The sequence below is a fragment of the Solea senegalensis genome, linkage group LG19, assembly GCF_019176455.1.
Source record: "Solea senegalensis isolate Sse05_10M linkage group LG19, IFAPA_SoseM_1, whole genome shotgun sequence".
Lineage (NCBI taxonomy): Eukaryota > Metazoa > Chordata > Actinopteri > Pleuronectiformes > Soleidae > Solea > Solea senegalensis.
The window spans coordinates 4184042-4203249 of record NC_058038.1 but is presented as its reverse complement, the minus strand read 5'-3'; the positions used below and the strand labels follow the sequence as shown (position 1 = coordinate 4203249).

The 19208-nt window shown below is 44.7% G+C and overlaps 1 protein-coding gene across 3 annotated transcripts in view; it reads right to left on the bottom strand.

Annotated features, from left to right (window-relative positions):
• Nucleotides 1-19208, bottom strand: part of LOC122784870 (RNA binding protein fox-1 homolog 3-like) — a 498591-nt gene that overhangs the window by 293250 nt on the left and 186133 nt on the right. The gene's annotated exons all lie outside the window — the stretch shown is intronic.

Genomic DNA, 19208 nt, shown 5'->3' with positions numbered 1-19208 from the left:
TAAAGGTGTCGCGTTACATATCGCGTCAAAAAAAAAAAAGATTCTTGACAGTGGATTAAATCACTGACCTTTTGACCTTTGGGAGAATGAATGAACGCATTAGCCGTGAGTTCACTTGATGGAACTTTAAAGGTCCAGTGTGTTTTATTTAGCAGTATCCAGTGTACTTCATTCTTTCTATATAAGTGTTTTTAATGACTTGACTGTGTATGAATTGTTGTTTTGATTCATTATCCAAGAACGAGCCCTTTAATATTTATATCAGGAACTGGGTCAGCTCTACAGAGGCGGCCATTTTGGACTCCCATGTTTCTACGGTAGCCCACAATGGACAAAGTTACGATGCAAAGCGAAGGCTACGTAAGTTCTCCGACACACTTTAAACCTGCATCTTCAAGTCTTAAGTGTCGTAAATGAGTTTAACCAACTAAAGTAAGACATTTTGATTGTTGTTGATTCTTCAGTTGTGATCCTGATAAAATTGGAGGACAATTCTTGGTCCAACAGTCAAAGACAGCAAACATCTACATGAGACAAATCCCAATGTGGGACAAATAACGACAGTAATAATAATCTTCTTCTCTTCTGTCATTTCTGTCATGCAACACAATTTAAAAAAAAAATCATGCTACAGAAACCCATTGTGTCACTTCCTGTTTGTTTCCGCTCTCTCCAACTCCTTAAATAGTGTTGCACATAATCCAGATATTCCCAGATATCTAACTAACTCGTACATTCACACACAGTGGGGGTAATCCTGGCCTAGCAGTCGGCTTAGTTTACACAAAATTTAATTTGATGTGATATAAAAGTGTGTCAGCCTCCAGAACACTAGGTGGCAGTATGAACCCCTACAGCTGGTATTAGGCAACTACACAAGCCGCCATTTCCTGTCTTTCTGCCATCCATTAATTTTTAAATATTTACTTCATAAGGGTTCCCACACCTTGGTTGACATCAAATTCAAGAACTTTCCAGGGACCAATTCCCTTTAAATTCAAGGATTAGAATGTGGCGACGCAGCTGAGGATGGGAGGGCGTAAATGCCGCTTCGTTCCATGGTGTCTGGATGAGTGATTGTCCATTTGCCCTCTCTCTGCGCTACTCGCTCACTGATCTGCACGGAATCTCACGTCAATGGTCAGAGACAGACAGTGGACAGTGTCCACAACACCGCTCATAATTATGACTCCACGTTCTTTAGGCCTAAGTCTACATACACCAAGCAATGTAGAGCCCATGAGACAGTGGGTCAAGGGAGACCTTTACCTAAATATCAACTTCACTTTAGGGCACACGGTGGAGTAGTGGTTATCACTCTCGCCTTGCAGGGAGAAGACCCGGGTTCGAGCTCCGGTTGGAACAAGGGTCTTTCTGCATGGAGTTTGCATGTTCTCCCCGTGTGTGCGTGGGTTCTCTCCGGGTTCTCCGGCTTCCTCCCACAGTCCAAAAACATGCAATGTGGGGATTAGGTAAATTGGACACTCTAAATTGACCATAGGAGTGAGTGTGAGAGTGAATGGTTGTTTGTCTCTAGCTGTGTGTGGCCCTGCGATGGACTGGCGAACTGTCCAGGGTGTACCCCGCCTATCGCCCGATGTAGCTGAGATTGGCACAGCACCCCCCGCGACCCTCTGGTGGAGGATAAAGCGGTTAGATGATGATGACTGACTGACTGACAACTTCACTTTAAAACATTGACTTTCAGTGTATCCACTACCTGTACTTTCAGGTAAAAAGTTCAAGGTTAAGAGTTGAATGTAAATATGTAGTAGCAGTAGATTGAAATTGAGTCTTTCAAATTTTAGTAAGTGTACTTTAAAGTGTCTGACGAACGCTGGATTTTTAAATTTATTTTCTTGTTTCTAATGTCACGTATAAACGCAGCGAGTGTGTCAGCATATGTGTATCGACAAGACGGCGACGAGTGTGAAGACAAAGTGTGCGAGAGGAGGAGCAGCAGCAGCAGCCACGACGTGAGGGATCGGGATTTTTGGCTCAAATACAATTTGTGGAGGAGTCGCTCAATGAGCTGACAGACGTCAGACACACACACACACACACACACACAGAGCGAGAGACACAGAGATTCCATCAGCACCGGGAAGCACAAACAGACAGATGGGCTAATTCGTGACTGACTGTGTGTTATGAAACATTATCTCAGTGTCAGTGAAATCAAAATAACATTTTGGGTGTAAACGCGGCTCGAGCGACTGCCAACACAACACCACATGGCTGTGATAGACGCATATGGACCGTGATGCAGGCAGCACTCGGAGAGTAAAAGAGGAAAAAAAGGAAGAAATAAAAAAAAAGGGGGGTTTTGTTGCTAAACTGCTGCAAACGCTGTTTATTGAGTCATGCCGAGTTGAACTGCATGCTGCTGTATACGTTTGCCAATCGCGTCCCACCTGCCGGCGCCAAATTAAGCCATCGAATCAATTTCAAGAGTCTGGAGGAAAATGAAGGCCATTATCGGCATTGAATTTTATTTGCTCTCTATTCAGAATTAAAGGCTATTGACAGACGGCTTTGTTTTGTTCCCTTCCATGCACTCTACGGTGAGAGTGTGTGTGTGTGGATAGGTGGTTTGCGGTGGCATTCTGATGCCCTGCCCCTTTAACGGCCGGCTACAGAGCCACTTTATAATCCCCCTCGCTGGGGATTTGTGTATGCGGGGAGTGTATTGCAGCTAACTCAACCTGGCTCACTGCTCTCCGCGGATGTTTTGTTGTCAAATAATGGGAGAGTGATGGGGTCCTACCCCGCTGTGAGCCACCGCAAAGATTAGACAGATCTTCACACTGGACGATTGGTGAGATTTATCACTGTCACTGGCTGCCAGTCCAGGCTGTTACTCTTTTTTGGTCTCCCACCACCAACACCACCGTCTGCTGCCCCCACCCACTCTGTTTGTGGTGGTTTCTCATTTGGAGCCTGCGAACCAGTTGTCATGTGTACTTTCCACTCCAATAGTGATGAGAGCTGTAAGCAGCACCTCAGAAATCACCCGCTGCTTCATGGTCTTTGCACAAATGCTCATTGCGTGGCTCCGTCTACCGTGCATGGTCAAGTTTTGGACGGTGGTGAAGAGGTGGTTGCTTGATTTATTTAATAACTGGGTTTTTGTTTATTTTGGGGGGCATTTGGGATCATTTCCAGGTAAATTGTCTCAAATGTTGCGGAAAAAGTCTTGTTTTTCCTAACATGGGTGAAGCCAAGGTTCTGCAAATCAAATTCAATACTTATTTAATACCACTTAGAATGCAAGGTAATGCCAACTGCATGATAACCATAAGAGTTTAAAAGATATAATCGTCCAGTCCAGTGTCTTCACGTGTGTTTGCAGAAAATTATGAAATGTACAAGGTTTTTTGAATGCATCCTGAAGCCACTCCTCTAATTCTCGACACACTCTAGATCTTCCAGAAGTGATGACATCTACCAGGGTCTTTGAACACATCTCGTCACTCAAATGTTCAACAAAAACTACCAAACTAGAGTTGTACTCAAAAACCACTTCATCTGCACGCCATGTTTTAATGTGCACGTGTGTGCAAAGTGGCTGTCGCTAAATCGTCAAGCAGGAAGGAGGGATTTTTTTTATCTTCTTCCTTTAAGAGGCCACGTTTCTCAGACGGCAGATTGTGATCCCTATTTCAAAGTGGAGGTGGAATTAGCATGCAGAGGAGAGCTTTGAAAAGGAGCTCTGGCCTTAGCTCAAGCTCCCCGTCTCTCCTCCTCCTCCTCCTCCTCCTCTCTTCCTCAGGTAAAAGTAATGGATCGTAGCTGGCTCTGACTCTGGCTCTGGCCTCTGTCCTGTCGCGTCACGCCCGCCCGGTCAGTCGGCGAGCCGACCACACGGCCGCACGGAGCTGCAGGCGCTGTTATTTAGCGGCCGTTCCTCCGCGGTCACACTTGCTAACTCTGAGGCCAGCTGTCCAGGCACACCAGGCCCTCAAGGATGGCAGCCCGCCTTAACTGAGAGGTGACACCCCCCTCCACGTTCTTCAACTGAGCGCCATCTTTGGACCAGTGTGTTTGAATACCAATGAACAGGAAGAAAGGGAAGAGGGAGAAAAAGAATTGAATTCTTTACTGCAGTGATGTACAGGAACAGTGAGGGGAAGCATGTCGTAAAACTTTCCTCTGAGGAGGATAAGACGTAAAACATTTCCTTTATGTGCACTTTGGAGGTGAAAGCCCATATTTCACTTTGAAATTATTCTATCCTTTTTATATATTGTTGATTAATTGATTGAAAAAGGCAGTTTAATATGCAGCGGCTTCGTCATGTCCACTGACAGAGGTGTAGTCTTGTTGGATCTTCAGTCAACGAAACGAGGTATTTTGTATTATTTTTAGCTCGAACCACTTGAAAAGTTAATTAATTAATTCATCTTCTATCACTTCATCCTTCACATGAGGGTCACCAGAGGTCACTGGTGCCAATCCCTGCTGGAGAGGTTTGCCAGTCCATCACAGGGTTTTGATTTCGAATGATTCCCTGAATAAATCTGATCCCCGGTAAAGGCCTGGTAAACTTCCACACGCATAGATTGTGTTGGGTGTGCGTGGACAGTGGCGCATGCACGAACTGAACTTCCGCCTCACCGGTAGGGGGAGTATTAAGCTCTGCTCACCACGCAGAAAAAACAATGAGACAATAGAAGAAGTAGTCGCCAAGGATAGTCATCCAAGCCTCCACCTGGCGACCCTCGAACCAGTGGACACGCCCGTCGAAACCGACGTGTCCGAGGGAGCTGTAGCATTGTTCTCTTCTTCGTCTTTGGTAGGAATGCGTACTACCTATTCCCCGTGTCCAGACCGCCACCCGATGGTGTGGTGAAGTGGGATACTGCAGGACCTTGACGCACAAGTATACCAGGGTCCACCATATGCGATGCACAATGTGACACGGGCTTAAGTCAGTTCCAGTGGATGTAGTGGTAGACAATGAATCAATCAATGAATCAATAGCAGATCTTTCAAATGGAGATTGATATGACTTGAATTTCTCACTCCGAGAATTAAGATTTTGTCTCTGTATCTGTAGCCAAGCACTGACACTTGGTCAAAAACTATTTTAACAACACCCTCATTTGACGTAAAAGCTGAGGAAACTATGAGACATTACAACCTATATATAATCATCATTATTCTACGTCCGGCTTCTCCCTTTGAGTGGTCACCACACCGGATCATCTGCCCTCTCTCTTGACACCAACTGTCCTCCTTGTCTTCCTCCAATGAACCTTCTGCCCATGAATCATTAGGTCTATATACAGTATATATGTATACATACTGTATATATAATGATGACTTAAAATAGGTGACACTGTGAACTCGCCAGAGCCCATACTTTCACCAGCTGTATCGTCCACGTCGCTAACGCTAATTAACTCCTTTTACTGCATGGTTTTAGTGTGGGGAAAAAATAAAATAATAATAATATAGTGTTCTGTACATCACCGTCACCATCATCCACTCTGACACAAACATCCACCTGCACATCCGCATGCGAGCAGGAGCAAAGGTCGTAGGCGTGTAATGGGTGCTGACAGTCACCCGGCGCTCTGACTGCAGCCGGCCCGTGTTGATGTGTATGTAAATGTCCAAGTGAGTAGCTGTGCGGTGGAATGTTGATGTACAATCAGTGCAGGAGTGTCTCACTGAAGTGACAGCTGTCTGCGGATGCTGGTGGCCAGACGACGGAGCCGCTCTGCTTAATGAATGTGTGCTGCCATCAGCTGCCGATCTCAACCGAGAAAACCCAGGGAAAAAAAACACGCACGGCACTGAAACATCGCACCTGACAGAAAGTGAGAAACTTCCAACTTTCGAAAAACACACATTTGATCTAATTTGTTAAATTCCTCTTCGCGTTCCAGACAGTCGTCCATTAATAACGTTGTTTTGACATTTTGGACCCAAATAAGTTACGTTTGCACTGGAGCAGAATACATTTTTCAAGTCATGTTACTAACACAAATGTGGATGCTTTGCAATGCAGATTCTTCATATGTATAATTCCACAGAATGTATTTTTTATCTTGTATCGATTGTACATTTTACCTGGCAGACATATACTATACTTTTGATATCAGTCCCTCACCTGTGCTTAAGTGTGTTTACCCTGCGTGTGTTACCTTGCATCCCTTTAATGCTGTGCTACACCAGGCCAGATATACGTGACGCTTTCATCCCTTATGTGCACGGTTCTTGTCATTTGTTATTTTATGTCCATGTCAAAACACTTTAATAATTAGGTCAAATGTTTTTCATTCACACTACTGGGTCTGTTGCTAACGCAATGTTTCAGTGTTTAGACTGAGACTGTATGTATTTAGTTCAAAGGGAATTCTTTTTTTCCGCCCCCTGGTGGATAACTGCTGCTGCTGCTGCTGCCAACCTACTTCCTAGACTCAATTAACAATCCATGGCAACAAGCTCGAAAAGTGTACACCACTGGAGCTGAGAGACAACAGAACTACAGTGGCTGACGTCACACGTGGAACCAAAACAACTGCCATTTTGGCAGGAAGCTCAATAGTAGATACATGTTGTGGACATTTGAGAGGACATTTTATCGGATTACCAAAGATCCAAGTTGATAAAGAGGTGGATCGTAGCTTTTATTGCGATGTCTAAGCGTTTTCTGGAATAATAAGACGGAAAGTTTAAGATCTCAGATATCTGCAGGTTTCAATACTGGCAAAAAGCACCAGGGGGCAGTATAAAGGTCGGATGTATTCAGTTTGGGTTTTACAATAAATTGCTTAAAGTTTCACACCTCCCCCATTTTTCCTTACACCCCAACCTGTCTAGGCAGATGCTGATGACGTTGTCTATGTACAGTGCCTGGAGATAATGTATGTTGTGATTTGGCGCTATGCAAATAAAATTGAATTGAATCTCTGTGTATTTAACTGTGTGGGCAGTGAACTTTAAAGGTTTGTTTTTGCAGAACGATTTCCTACCACCAGGGGGGAGAAGCTTTTCACAGTTCTGAGTGATGTTACGCTGACGGCTCACATTAGGTTTAATGCTGAACGAGCTGAATTAACCAAAACAATAAAGTAAAAAATAAATAGGGTTAGTTTTTCAAAGACGCAATAACTACCCGTTCCAAGGGAGACAAATTACCTGCAGAATCAAAGAGACGAGGTGAGACTCACCAACAGCAACGCGACTATAAATACTTTACATCAACGCTGCTAATTAAAACGAGTAAAGTGGTTCTCCTGCAGAGAAATGTGTGCAGTGATCTGCAGTGTTTTTCCAACATGATAAATGTCACCTCTGCCCCTACACACACACACCAACACATAATGCAGCTGCACAGCAAATGCTTGACATAAGTAGTTGTGCCGTTTAACTATATTTAACACCTGGAAAGCATTTTAAAAATACCAACACCTAGCGTTGCAGTTTTCTTTCATATTTTGTGTGCCTCGTGAAAATGTTTCATGAAAGGTTGCCGGAGCAGGAAGTTTCGGGGCAGCAATGACGACATCTGAGTGGACAACTTTTTCTTTTCTTTTTTCCCTTCAGTGAACGTAGCGGAGGTGTAGTTCACCTGACACAAGATGGCGGTGTTTCAGTAGCGCTGGTCCCAACAACTGTAGCTGATGCTAATTAATTCATTCATTATCAAAGGGCGGCAAAACACCTCTTTACAGTCGAGAAGCAATACACATCTCATGGTGATCACTTATACAGCCACAACTCTTCAACACTAATCCTATTCAAATCCAATTTCTCCAGCACAAGATCCAATAATGAATTAACCTTTGAGGTTTGAAGAGTCGACGGAAACGGTTTCCATTTAAGTGGAACGAGTGTCTCACAATGCGACAACGTGATGTGCGATACACGATACCGATAATATCACAATACAATGATACGATGTGAATATCTGTCTAACTGAAGGAAAACAAAACGTTAATGTGAAAAGTTCTAAGTGTTTTTTTGTCAAAGCTGTTATTTGTGGTTATGACAAATGACAAAAGTTATTGTTCTATCCAGCAGGAAACAGCTACTAGTCAAATAAACACACCTTATGAGTTGTCAACAACACTGATAACTAGTGACATAATCCAACCATGGTGGTTTATTTTTGAGTTGTGGTGGAGGAAAATAGTAAATCGTAAACTCTTTTTAAACAGAAACGTTGTTTTACAAGTTATACATTTGTGTGTACAATGTGCAAATGTTTGATTGAAAGAACTCCAAATTACGGCGACAACTGATGTGACTGAACCCGACACTCGATGAGAACATCTTGCTTTTCCTTTGTGGAACAGCCACACTGTTCACGTGACACGTGTAAACATCCCATCAGCACAAAACAGACAGAGAAGGTGATCTGTCGCCGCAGTTTCAACACGTCGTGCTCCCGTTTCAAAGTAAAAGCACGCTGCTCTTTCACTTCCCTGAACACATTTTTCCAACAAGGCTTTTATTTATGTCTTTATTTAGTCATCATATCTACTGTCTTGTCTATTTTGAGAGCTGCTGGATGACTGAATATCTTATCTTATCTTATTGTAATATTACAAATGTGCAGTTTCATACCTGAAGAGTAATCCTTACAGAAATGTAGACCGCACGTTTTTAGTCAACATAGGAGTAAAGAGTTTTTAGTCAAAATAGAAAGAAAGAAAAACGTAAAAAAGGTAATTTTTTGTTATTATTTTATGTTAAAATAATCCAAAAAGGTCACAACATTAATTCATTACTGTTAATAACACACGGACACTGATGCAAAAATTTAAATATACAGTAAATTACAATTTTCTCTGTCACCGGATTTTTAATTGTCTACTTCTGGCACATGCTCATTATTTTTACTCCATGTGTGCAAAGAAGTGAAAGTATTTCACATGTGAGACGACATTCGCTCAGTTCACTGGCATTAATTGAGTCCCTGGTTTGGCGTATGTTAATACTTTATGCTCTTTTAAGCACCTGTACAACAGGAACTGCAACACAGCCCCTTTCTTCGCTGAACGAAACAGAGACAGATTCATCCCATTTTCCCCAAATCCAAACTCCAGCGTAGCGGAGTGAACGAAAGAAAGAAGCGCGCTCCGCTCACTTAAGGTGACAAACAAAAGCACAGTCTATTAGAAACAGCACGCGCAGACATACTGCTGCATTAACTAATGTAATCGTGTCGCGCGGCGCGTGCATTTCTCATCTCTCCTGCCGCTGCTTCATCGGCTGCGATCGCATCACAAGATAAAAATGAGTTTGAAGAGCTTGCTGTGTGTCTTCTCTGCCTTTCCACGCTGCCGTGACTTCTGTTCTGCCTCCTCGCTGCCGCCAGAATTAAACCTCGGTGTGCGGTAATGGCAAAAGTGAAAACAGTCCCCCATTAAATGTCATAAAAAGCTGTTGTGATGAAACCATGTTGCGGGGAAATTCTCGCGTCGTTCAACAAGATGTATTAGTTCAGGAAGCAATTTGTCACCGCAAGCTGTTTCTCTTTATGTTTGCATTAGTGGGTTTTGATGTTTCCTGGGCAATAAACGCGAGAGGGGGGGGGGATTCATCGTGTCGCACCCGACAGGAAGTGAGCTCCGCGTCCCCCTCGCACGGCGTCCTCAGACTCACTCGTTTGTGAATCACAGACGCGTTTGCCAAACACGAACGCTGGGAACACGCACCTGACAAGATTTGTGGACACTATAAACTGTGTGTTGATCTTAAAAAAACACTTGATTAAACAGGCAACAGGGAAGCAGCGAAAAGTGAAAGGGGAGGTACCAGAGTCTGAAAGACGGGAGTGCTGAGATTTTCACTGGGAGGGGCCAGAATGGACATGGTTAGAAATGAGTATTTTCGAGGGACAGCTCGGGTTGAACGGTTTGAAATAAAGTGAAAGAGAGTCAAGGTTGAGATGGTTTGGTCATGTGCAGAGGAGAGATAGTGATTATAAAGGATGGACAAAGGATGTTGAGGAGAGAAGGTTCACGGATGTTGTCAAGGAGGACATGAGTGCACTTGTTGGAAAAGACGAGGAAACAAGAGACAAGCCAAGATGGAGGCAGATGATCCGCTGTGGGCGAAAAGCTGAAAGCAGAAGTTTTTTTTTCTGTGTCCTTGTGGTTCCTGGTTGTTATCAATACAAAGGTTTCCAGAAAGCCATTCTCGGCGCAGAAGCGTTTGCGAGGATTCAAAAGGTTCTTGGAGTTCTTGACGGTGTCAGGTTGTTACCTCCAGAAGCACGTGTCATGAACGAATCTTGGCTCTCAGAGCCGGCGACGCTGCCTACTGCGGCTTTAAGGACGGAAACAAACAGCAGGGACAAAGAACTGTGACTCAGTCGCAAAGAGAATAAAGTAGGTGGCCAATGAGAAAACAGATGGTGTCGTTTAAACGTCGTCGTTATGCTGTTTTTCACACCGTAAAGACAAGTTAAGGACAAAAAAAGTTGTCTATAGCTGCTTACTACTGAAGTCCTGGGAATGTCCAGAGGGCATTGTTTGCGAGGACAAAAATGTCCTCCAGACATTCTCCAGAGATTCTCCTGCAAGATCACAAGACAAATCTCTGCATTGTTCCCAAACAACACAGTGTTGTGTTTCCTGTGAGCCCGAGCCAGGCATTTCCCCCATCGAGTGGGTTCTTCAAAGATTCCCCCGCTGTTGTGAACACAATCACCCGCAAAATATTCCACTTTTCTCTGTCGTAATGTGAGCAGCAGACGCCACACAGAGTCCAGACCTGATACAGAGAGGATTTATGTAACCACTGGCAACAGAGGTGGAACCGCTGGGGTTAAGAGGACAAGTGATGGGGCCGACACGCTGCGCAGACGCAGTTTAAAGTTTTCCTGCGACTAAAAACTGTCACGCGGCCATTTTGCTGTCATATACCCCACCCACTTTAAATTGCCCGATACGCAGGCAGCAATGACAGTCATCCGGGAATGTCATCTGAGCGAACAATTAACAGAGCAGCAGAAAATGTGAGGTCAGATATAATTAACATATGTGCTGCTCAGCTATAATTGCTCAAGTCTAAAAAAGCAAGTAATTAAATCATTCATATTGAGCGGCGCAGGCGATAACTGACGGTGTTGTGGAGGAAACGGGGTTGCGGTGGAGGTGGAGCCGGGACGCTCCGCTCTGCTCCTCTCCGTCACACCGCCCCTGGGACACATTTATACCGAGAGCGAAGCCGCGAACAGACGCTCGGCTTGTAATCGTCTGGCAGAAAATAGCAAACACCTGAGTGCTCGCCGTATGAAGGCTGGAGACGGCGCTCGCTCCCGTGACCCAGGAGAGATTCCCCGCCGCTCTTTCCCTTTATGCGCGGGAATCAAAAGAAGTTCAGTCTTGAGCTGGAGGTGCTGCTAATTGACGGCGCAGGGATCGGTTTCGTTGTGATCCGCGCAGAGGGCCGGCCTGTCAGCATTACGCGAGTGGCAGCAGCAGCATTATCAGTCTGTATGTCTCAGGTGTCGGCGTCTGGGTGTCATTTATTTATTAAATGAAGGGATGAATGGGACGTTTAAGGTAGAAGTACACAGCTGCTTGGACAAAGGGACTTCAGTTGCAGGAAAGACGAAATACCTACATTAAAATTTGGAGTTTCACAGCCACGTAAACCTAGTATGCCGATTTTGGCTGAGAAACTAAACGTGAATTTCACTTAAATTAAGAGGATTTTATTGGAGATTCATTAGCTAGTAAAATACTTTTACCTTGATCCAATTCTATTGGTATAGTGCCAAATCACAACATACCTTATCTCTCATAAGGTACTGTATACAGTAACATTTAGAATATTATAGAGAGCAGAGAAACCCAAGCATCAGCGGAGAGAAAAACACAACCCTTTTAACAGAAGAGGAAATCTCTGACAGAACCAGAGGAACCAAAGCTGTGTGGCCGTCTGCCGAGACAGGTTGTGGTGAAATTGGGGGGCAGAAAGGACAAGAGGAAGGTGAGGTAGAGACAGAAGGAAGGACCAGGGGCAGAACCTTTGACAGAATAGGAGAGAACCCAATGGTCCAAAACTAAGGTTTAAACTAAGGTTAAGCAAATATAAAAACGTGGAAGAAAAAACTATTTTAATTGTCACTAACCTTTACCAAAATAAAATTAAATACATTTGATTTATTTACTGACAGCTCTCACATGAAGGACACTTTAATGGCATTAATTTAATATGTTTGTATTTGGAAAGTAATATTTCCTTTTACTTTACATCTCTTCTGGTATGAAAAGGCCACCGTAGTCCCCTGATGTGACCAGAAGAATCCTCAATTAGTGACAATCTGCAGACTCACCATCAGATGTCACTAATGTCTACATAATGGAGGTTACTTTGCAGCCAACAGCTATACTATTGAGGGGATGTGTAGCCGTTTGGTAGAACAGTCAACAGGAGGCATCTTCTCTCTCTGAACTGTGGTGAGTTTGGACAAAGTCCAGCAACAAAAACAAAACAAAAACACGTCGTCTACCCCGGCGTTGTACTTGCTCTGTTTTTGCTGAAACAAACCTGTTGACGTGAAATATGAAACGAACGTCTCCCGTGTCGACAGTTTGTTGTTTTCATCCAAACTCGAAAGTTTAGAGTGAAGATGCGGCATTAATTCCTCCTTCGCTCTTGGCTGATGAGATTATATTTATAAACCACGAGAGGGTTTTGTCACTTGAATGCCAACACGCTGTTATTGTTCATTTGCTAAAGAGACTTTTCCATTGGAGGAATGACTCCTTTATATAACCATTCTCTGCTGATCGAGAAGCCTTTTCACGCAAACGGCAAAGAACACAAAGAGTTTGAACCCCAAATTAATCTTCGCTAACAATACTGTTCATACGATTCATACGAGTGACCCAGAGGACTGAAGCAACATCACCGTACTCACCAACAAAATCTACATTTCCTTTTGTATGTTTCAGGGACTTAACCACCTGACTTAAGTAACTTAGGAAGGTGAGGAGTGAGTGCAGCATCCAGGGAGAACCTCTAAAAGTTGCCGCCTTGGCCACCGTGTCCTTCCTGACGATTTGTTTCTATCAAATCAGAAGAAAGGCGCTGGCAACTTTTGACATTATGTTCTCAGTGGAGCACAGATGAGGTCAGAAGCAGAACATCATCTTTCTTTTCGTTCTTTTTTTCCCCCCCCACTATTGAATGGAGGAACTCTGCAGCTGAGTGCTTTTCTCCAGTGAGTCTTCTTTTCATAATAAACCAACAGGCTTTCAACTCATCTGACCCGCAGACTGAGGCCTTCCTGAGCAAATTCAAAACACTTTGCGTGCACACTGTTCTTGACATTTAAAATCATATGAAAATGAAAATGGATCCCAATTAGAGCCTCGGGAAGCGCAAGGCCTTCTTGGTTCTTTTAGTAACAAGCGGGTTGAAGAACCCCCCCTCTGACCCCCACCCCCCATGAAATGCCTTGAAAAATTGACCTTCTCGTTCTGCGAGCGCCGATAAAAGCAGCCTTGAGTGGCCTAAGATCGAGTTATTTTGATATAGTCATCTGCGAGGATGAAAATGTGAGAGTAAAAATAAGGCAAAGCAAAAAGGGAGCATAATCACACAGCAGAGAGCTGCGGAGGCAGCACCTTGCACTCAAACGTTCCACATACTCTCAGTAAGGAAACATGACATTAACCTGCTGCGTATTAATGTAGATCACAGTAGTGGAAGATGCTAATTACCACGTTTGGACAGGTGATTATTATTAAGGTGATTGTCGGAAGCCTGACATTGTGTACTGAATAAAAATCTAAGAATACATCAATCCAGCAGACCTAACGACATAAACACAGCAGTGCTGTAACAAGTGAATGTGACGGATGGCTTGAAAGGTCGTTGAACAACTTTTTATACAGAATCCAGGGCCCACTTTTTCCAGAACAAAATCACACAATACTAAAACCAAATGTGTGCATAATAATATTCTAATGTCTGTGACTACTTTTTGTATCTGTGCACATATTATTTGGACCTGGTAAACAACATATTCAGTATGAATGTATATTATGTGTTACTGAAAGCATGAACTAGAACAAATAAATGCACATTTAAATACCTCACTGTGCACTTAAGACAGTATGTCGCCTCATAGGCCTGACAGTTTGCTGTCTCATGTTACTTTACAGGAAAAACTCTTACGTTTAAGGGTCAGTTAATGTCCATCCTTATGCTAGCTGTCCTCACCAGCGGTCATGTTTGTCAGTGTTAAATATCTGTGTTTCATTAACAAAGCAAGTGTGAGTTCACTCTGCACACAGGTGATAGTTTAGCCACTTTAGCTGGTGTCGTTACTGGGTTACTGTGTTAATCATTAACAAATCAGGGGTTAACGAGCGTCCTTCTATTAGCTTACTTTACAAGTGGCACTTAACCAACGTTAGCTGCAATCTGTTCTTTTATCTATAACTTTTGGGTTTCATTAACAAAGCTGGCATCCAACCTAATGCTAGCTTAGCTAAGAGGTGCCCGTGGGCTAACTTTAGCACTTCAGTTCTCTCCTTAACTTGTCTTTAATGGTTCCTTACAAAATCATTTGCTGTAGTCTGTTCTTTAATGTTTGTGCTTCACTGACAAAGCAGCGGTCGATTCATGTCCATCGTCATGCTAGCTTACTTCACACATGATAGGCAATAATCTTTAGTTTAGTTAATCTTAACCCTTTAACACCTAAGCCTCAAAATGTCCATCTATTTTAACTATAAAAGGGACAGAAAATGCCCTGTGACTGAATGCTTTTGCCTATTTTTCCAGAATAACTTTCAATATCTGGCAGTTAGCATGTTAAAATTGTGTATTAACAATTCAAAAGAAGAAAAACACTGTAGTTGTACACAAACACCAGATTCTGTGTGTTATATTTGAAATGTATAGTATAAAATATTCAAAGTATTAAAAAAATATAAAAGTTTTTGTCTCAATGTCACAATAACACAGGTGTGTTTCCCACTTTTTCCCCTTTCTGGCGACAAAAAGACGCTGATTCGCCGGCTTCCTGCAACAGCGCGAGTGGAAAAAGTGCACCTGCACAATGTGTCGTCTGCGATAGGCACGGCGTTAAAGGGTTCAATAAAATGCTACACAGAAAAAAAAAAGTGACTGGATTAAAGCAAGAAAAGGTAAAAAAAAAAAACAACCCTATGTTATATTTAAACTTGAGGCAGTGATGTCGCTCGGATCACCTGTTGAAAAGCATTTATTTCAACAGGGGAACAAAGGTCAGCATCCTTGCTGGGGCTTTGATTGGCAGGCGGGGGAGTTTGATGCCCCGGAGCAGCGGCGCAGCGGAGCAGCCATCGGTGGCGTGTGGCTTGGCTGGGCCACATTTCTGACTCAATGCTGACTAACTGAGTGTGTCTGCTGACAGTGTGTCTGACTGATAGGATCACCCTGGGAGGCTCTTCCAGGGCCTTTACAAAGTGTGTCTGATAGGCCAGGCCTGTAGCACCGCGTCGGCCCCGACAAATTAAATTTAAGCCCCGCTAATGCACAGCGTAATCAAACAGCGAGGCGGCGATACAGTTTTCAGCGGGGTTACAGCCGAGCCGAGCACACGACCAGCTCAGGTGTAGAATCCAAGATGGCAAAGACGGAGGGAGCGCGAAGAGAGCGGGAGAGAGGGTTGACGGGGAGAACAGTCGAGTGTGACCTCAGCTCTGTGCTGAAACATCCTGCGCTCACAAGCCAAAGACTCGTATGAAGGAACAACAATAACACGCCATTATGAGATGTAACATTTTGCGACGACCCGCGTTTCCAGGGGGAAATTTGAAAGAAAAGCAATTTCACATTAAACTACCTGACACAATGCAGGGTCTGGTGGAGTAGAGGAGCGGGGTGGTGGTGGAGGCAGATAGCGAGGTGTGTGCGAGCATGTGTGTGTGTGTGAATGGTTGCTGGCGGTGGGGGTTGCTCGGGAGCGTCTTAACAGCCATTGGACAACTGGAGCGAGACGCATACATCCCCTCAGCCGAGTTAAAAGGAACGGAGTGGATGAAATTTCAAAGCCTCCCCTGCAGACACACACAAACACACACACACACACACACACACTCACTGCTGTGCACTGACAGGTTCACACATTCAACGCTGTCGCTCCAGCCTGGCCTCTGCTTCCAGAGCGCCCGGTATCAGAAGGTTGGTTCTGCTGTGTTTAATGAGAAAAACAAACCCAAAGAAATCGCCTGAAATGTCCTTTTTTTTTGCTCCCCGTCTCCTTTTGTCCTGCCTTCAATGATGCTAAGAAATGTTCTTAATTAAAAAAAAACAAAAAAAAAAAGAAAACAGTCTCTGACTTGCTTGTTTCCCATGATTGCTTGCTGCAGGTGGTAGAAGAAAGTGAAAGTCCCGGACAGATAAGAAGGGAACTATTAAATTCCATTCACTTACTACGGCCGACAATGCTGTCCTGATGAGGCGTCTGCCGCGCTGACATCATTATGAGACGCGTTCCCGGGGAACGTCACACGAAGGCCGACGTGTTCTGCCCCAGCACAGACAACGTGGCGCTTTTCACACTCTCCACTTTTATTTCCCTGACTTTACAGCCTTGATTTGACCACTCGCTGCCTTTTCTTTACAGACACGACATCTGTACGACTGCGCCTGTAAAGCAAATGCACGCAGCGTTGTTCCAACACACTGAATCACATGATGTCACGTTAGTTTGTTTGTTGTTTTCTGTTGTAATGCATCTTTGTTGCTAAGCAGTAGTTGCTGTGGTGATCCCCGCGCGCTGCACTTCACTGCGGTTCACAGGTCAGTCCAAGAGTGATCGGGACTTTGAATTGGGTGAAAGGGAAGTTTTCTTCCTCTCAATGTGTCACATGTTTCCAGTTCGTTCGGCTCGAAGGACACCGCGCTCGTTAGAAGACTGTGTTGTTTTCAGCTTCACACGCTGTAAAAAGAAAAATGACTTTACGGCACCGCCTGGAGATGATGATCACGCTGTGAGACGTGTGCAAGACACACATGTAGCTGCTGCACGTCTGATATCCACTTTGACACATGACGACATATAAGGAAAGTGCTAGATTTGCCCTTTTTTCTTTACTTCCTGACCGGAGATCTCAGACATCACAGGGAGTCAGGTTCACCTATTGACTGCTCTGCCCCCACCCCCCGGTCCTCCGCTGGTATATGTACTCGAACGCACCTCCAGAATCACTGTCACCCTCGCTGAGTAATTACAGCGATTAATGCGCGGACGGAGTTCGCCTCTGGCTCTTGGACACTCTATCAAGACTCGGTGTTGGTAATGGATGAACGCACGTTCTTAATAGAGAATCCGTAGAGTCTGAACCTGAAGGGCGGGAGAACAAAAACGAACAAAACCAAAACACACATATACCTTCGTGATCAGACTGACTTTACCCACAGTCCTCTTGGGGGAGATCATTTACCAGCCGAGGAGAGCGGTCAGGTTCTTGTTGCCCTTGTCGCTGCGCTCGCGCTGACCTCTAAAAATGGACAACAAAGATCATATCACGAAACCAATACTCGCGCCGACGGCCTTTGCACAAATTGATTTAGCCACCCAGAACTCACTCCCATCTCAATGAGGTGGCAGCATGCTCACAGCATATATCACTGTCACACAAGCACCCTCTAGTGAAATGTGATTTTTATCTTTATGAGCTTTTTTTTTTTTTTTGGCCTGCTCCCCCCCAAACCCCGCCCCCACTACAGCGTGTAGCCGGGGTTTGTGTGATAAGTGATGAGAAATAAAGGGTCGGCACATTACGGTAATACAGGTGCTCTCGGGCGCATATGGGTGCTATCACACCGGCAGAATGACACTGTTGTGGTCGTGTGCGTTTGAAAGCGGCTGGCGAGGCAGCGGGGGGGCCCCCCGGCGGTGCACGGCTCATAGATCACTAATGTGTGGGTGAGAGTTGTCACCAGCCAGCGCCTGGCTGTGAAGCACAACGTAGTTTATGGCACACAACCGCGAGACGCGAGCATGAATTGTGGCCCAGGCAACAATGAGGCACTAAAAATAGATGATAAGCTTTTTTTTTTTTTTTTTTTTTTTTCGTGCGCGCTCGCCCCAGAAACAATCGTTTGATTTCTTCTTTTTTTTTTCAGATGTGTTCAAAACTGTGGTAACAAAGGATAAAAGCGGCGGCGTATAACATCTACCTGGGCGCCGCCGAGAGGCCCCCGCGCTAACCTGGAAACGCGTTGAAAACCCTGGACAGACGCGATAAATGTTGCACTTTCAAGTGTGTTAAACGCGCCGAGATAGTCTGGGCTTTCTCGCCTTCCAACTGACAACCTCTGTTACACAGTTAATTGCAGCCAAGTGAAACACAGCGCTGTGTCAATTATCATGTGCGTGTGCTCTCTCCCAGTGGATATTCCCACTGCTTGCTAAAGTTTCTAGCGTCTTTTTTTATTGCTATTCTGCACAGGTTCTGCAGGCTGGATTACATTTGGGGCAGACAGAGCTGTAAAAACAGAAGGGATTTAAGGACTCAGATTGGTGGAGGGTAACCTAATCTCCCGTAATTGGGGGAACAGTTCTCTCTCTCTCTTTCTCTCTTTTTCCTTTTTTTTTTTTTTTCAGCCTACTTTAGGAGACGCTGGCGCTCGTCGGCGGGGCCGCCATCATCCCAGATAGGCCGGAGAAAAGGGAGCATGCACATATTAAACCTACTCATCGTTAATCAAAGCAGCGCTCTTACTTAGCAGGTCACTGGAAATCAACATACACAAAAAAAACGCCACCCAAAAAGATCCCTCATGCTCTGGTTTCTTCCTCCCCCTCGCCCGCCGCCGCCGCCCCCCCCCGCAACCCCCCGAGCGGCCATGCTGCTCGAGTGCTGTGAAATAACACATTCTGGGCTGCGACGTCGCCGTCTCCAAAATGGAACTAAAATGGAAAAATCCTCTGCCAGGCGGAGCCGTTCTCGCCTCGCCAGATGCTTTACTTCTGAAATTTGCCTAATTGCCACGCACAGATCAGTCCCTTCACTCTCTGCCAAATGAATCTGCCAAAGTGTGTTGCGAGCGTTTCTGTTGGTCCAATAACGCTTTATTTCTGCCGTGTCTTGTGTTTCCACGACTCGTGCCAAAAGACCTGAGAGCGAGCGAGAGATGGAGTTGGAGAGATGTTTTGGTGTCGGTGACATACAGTACATCTGCCCCCGCTGACCCTGTGTGCCCGTTAGCTGCGGCACTGCAGGGCCTCGCCA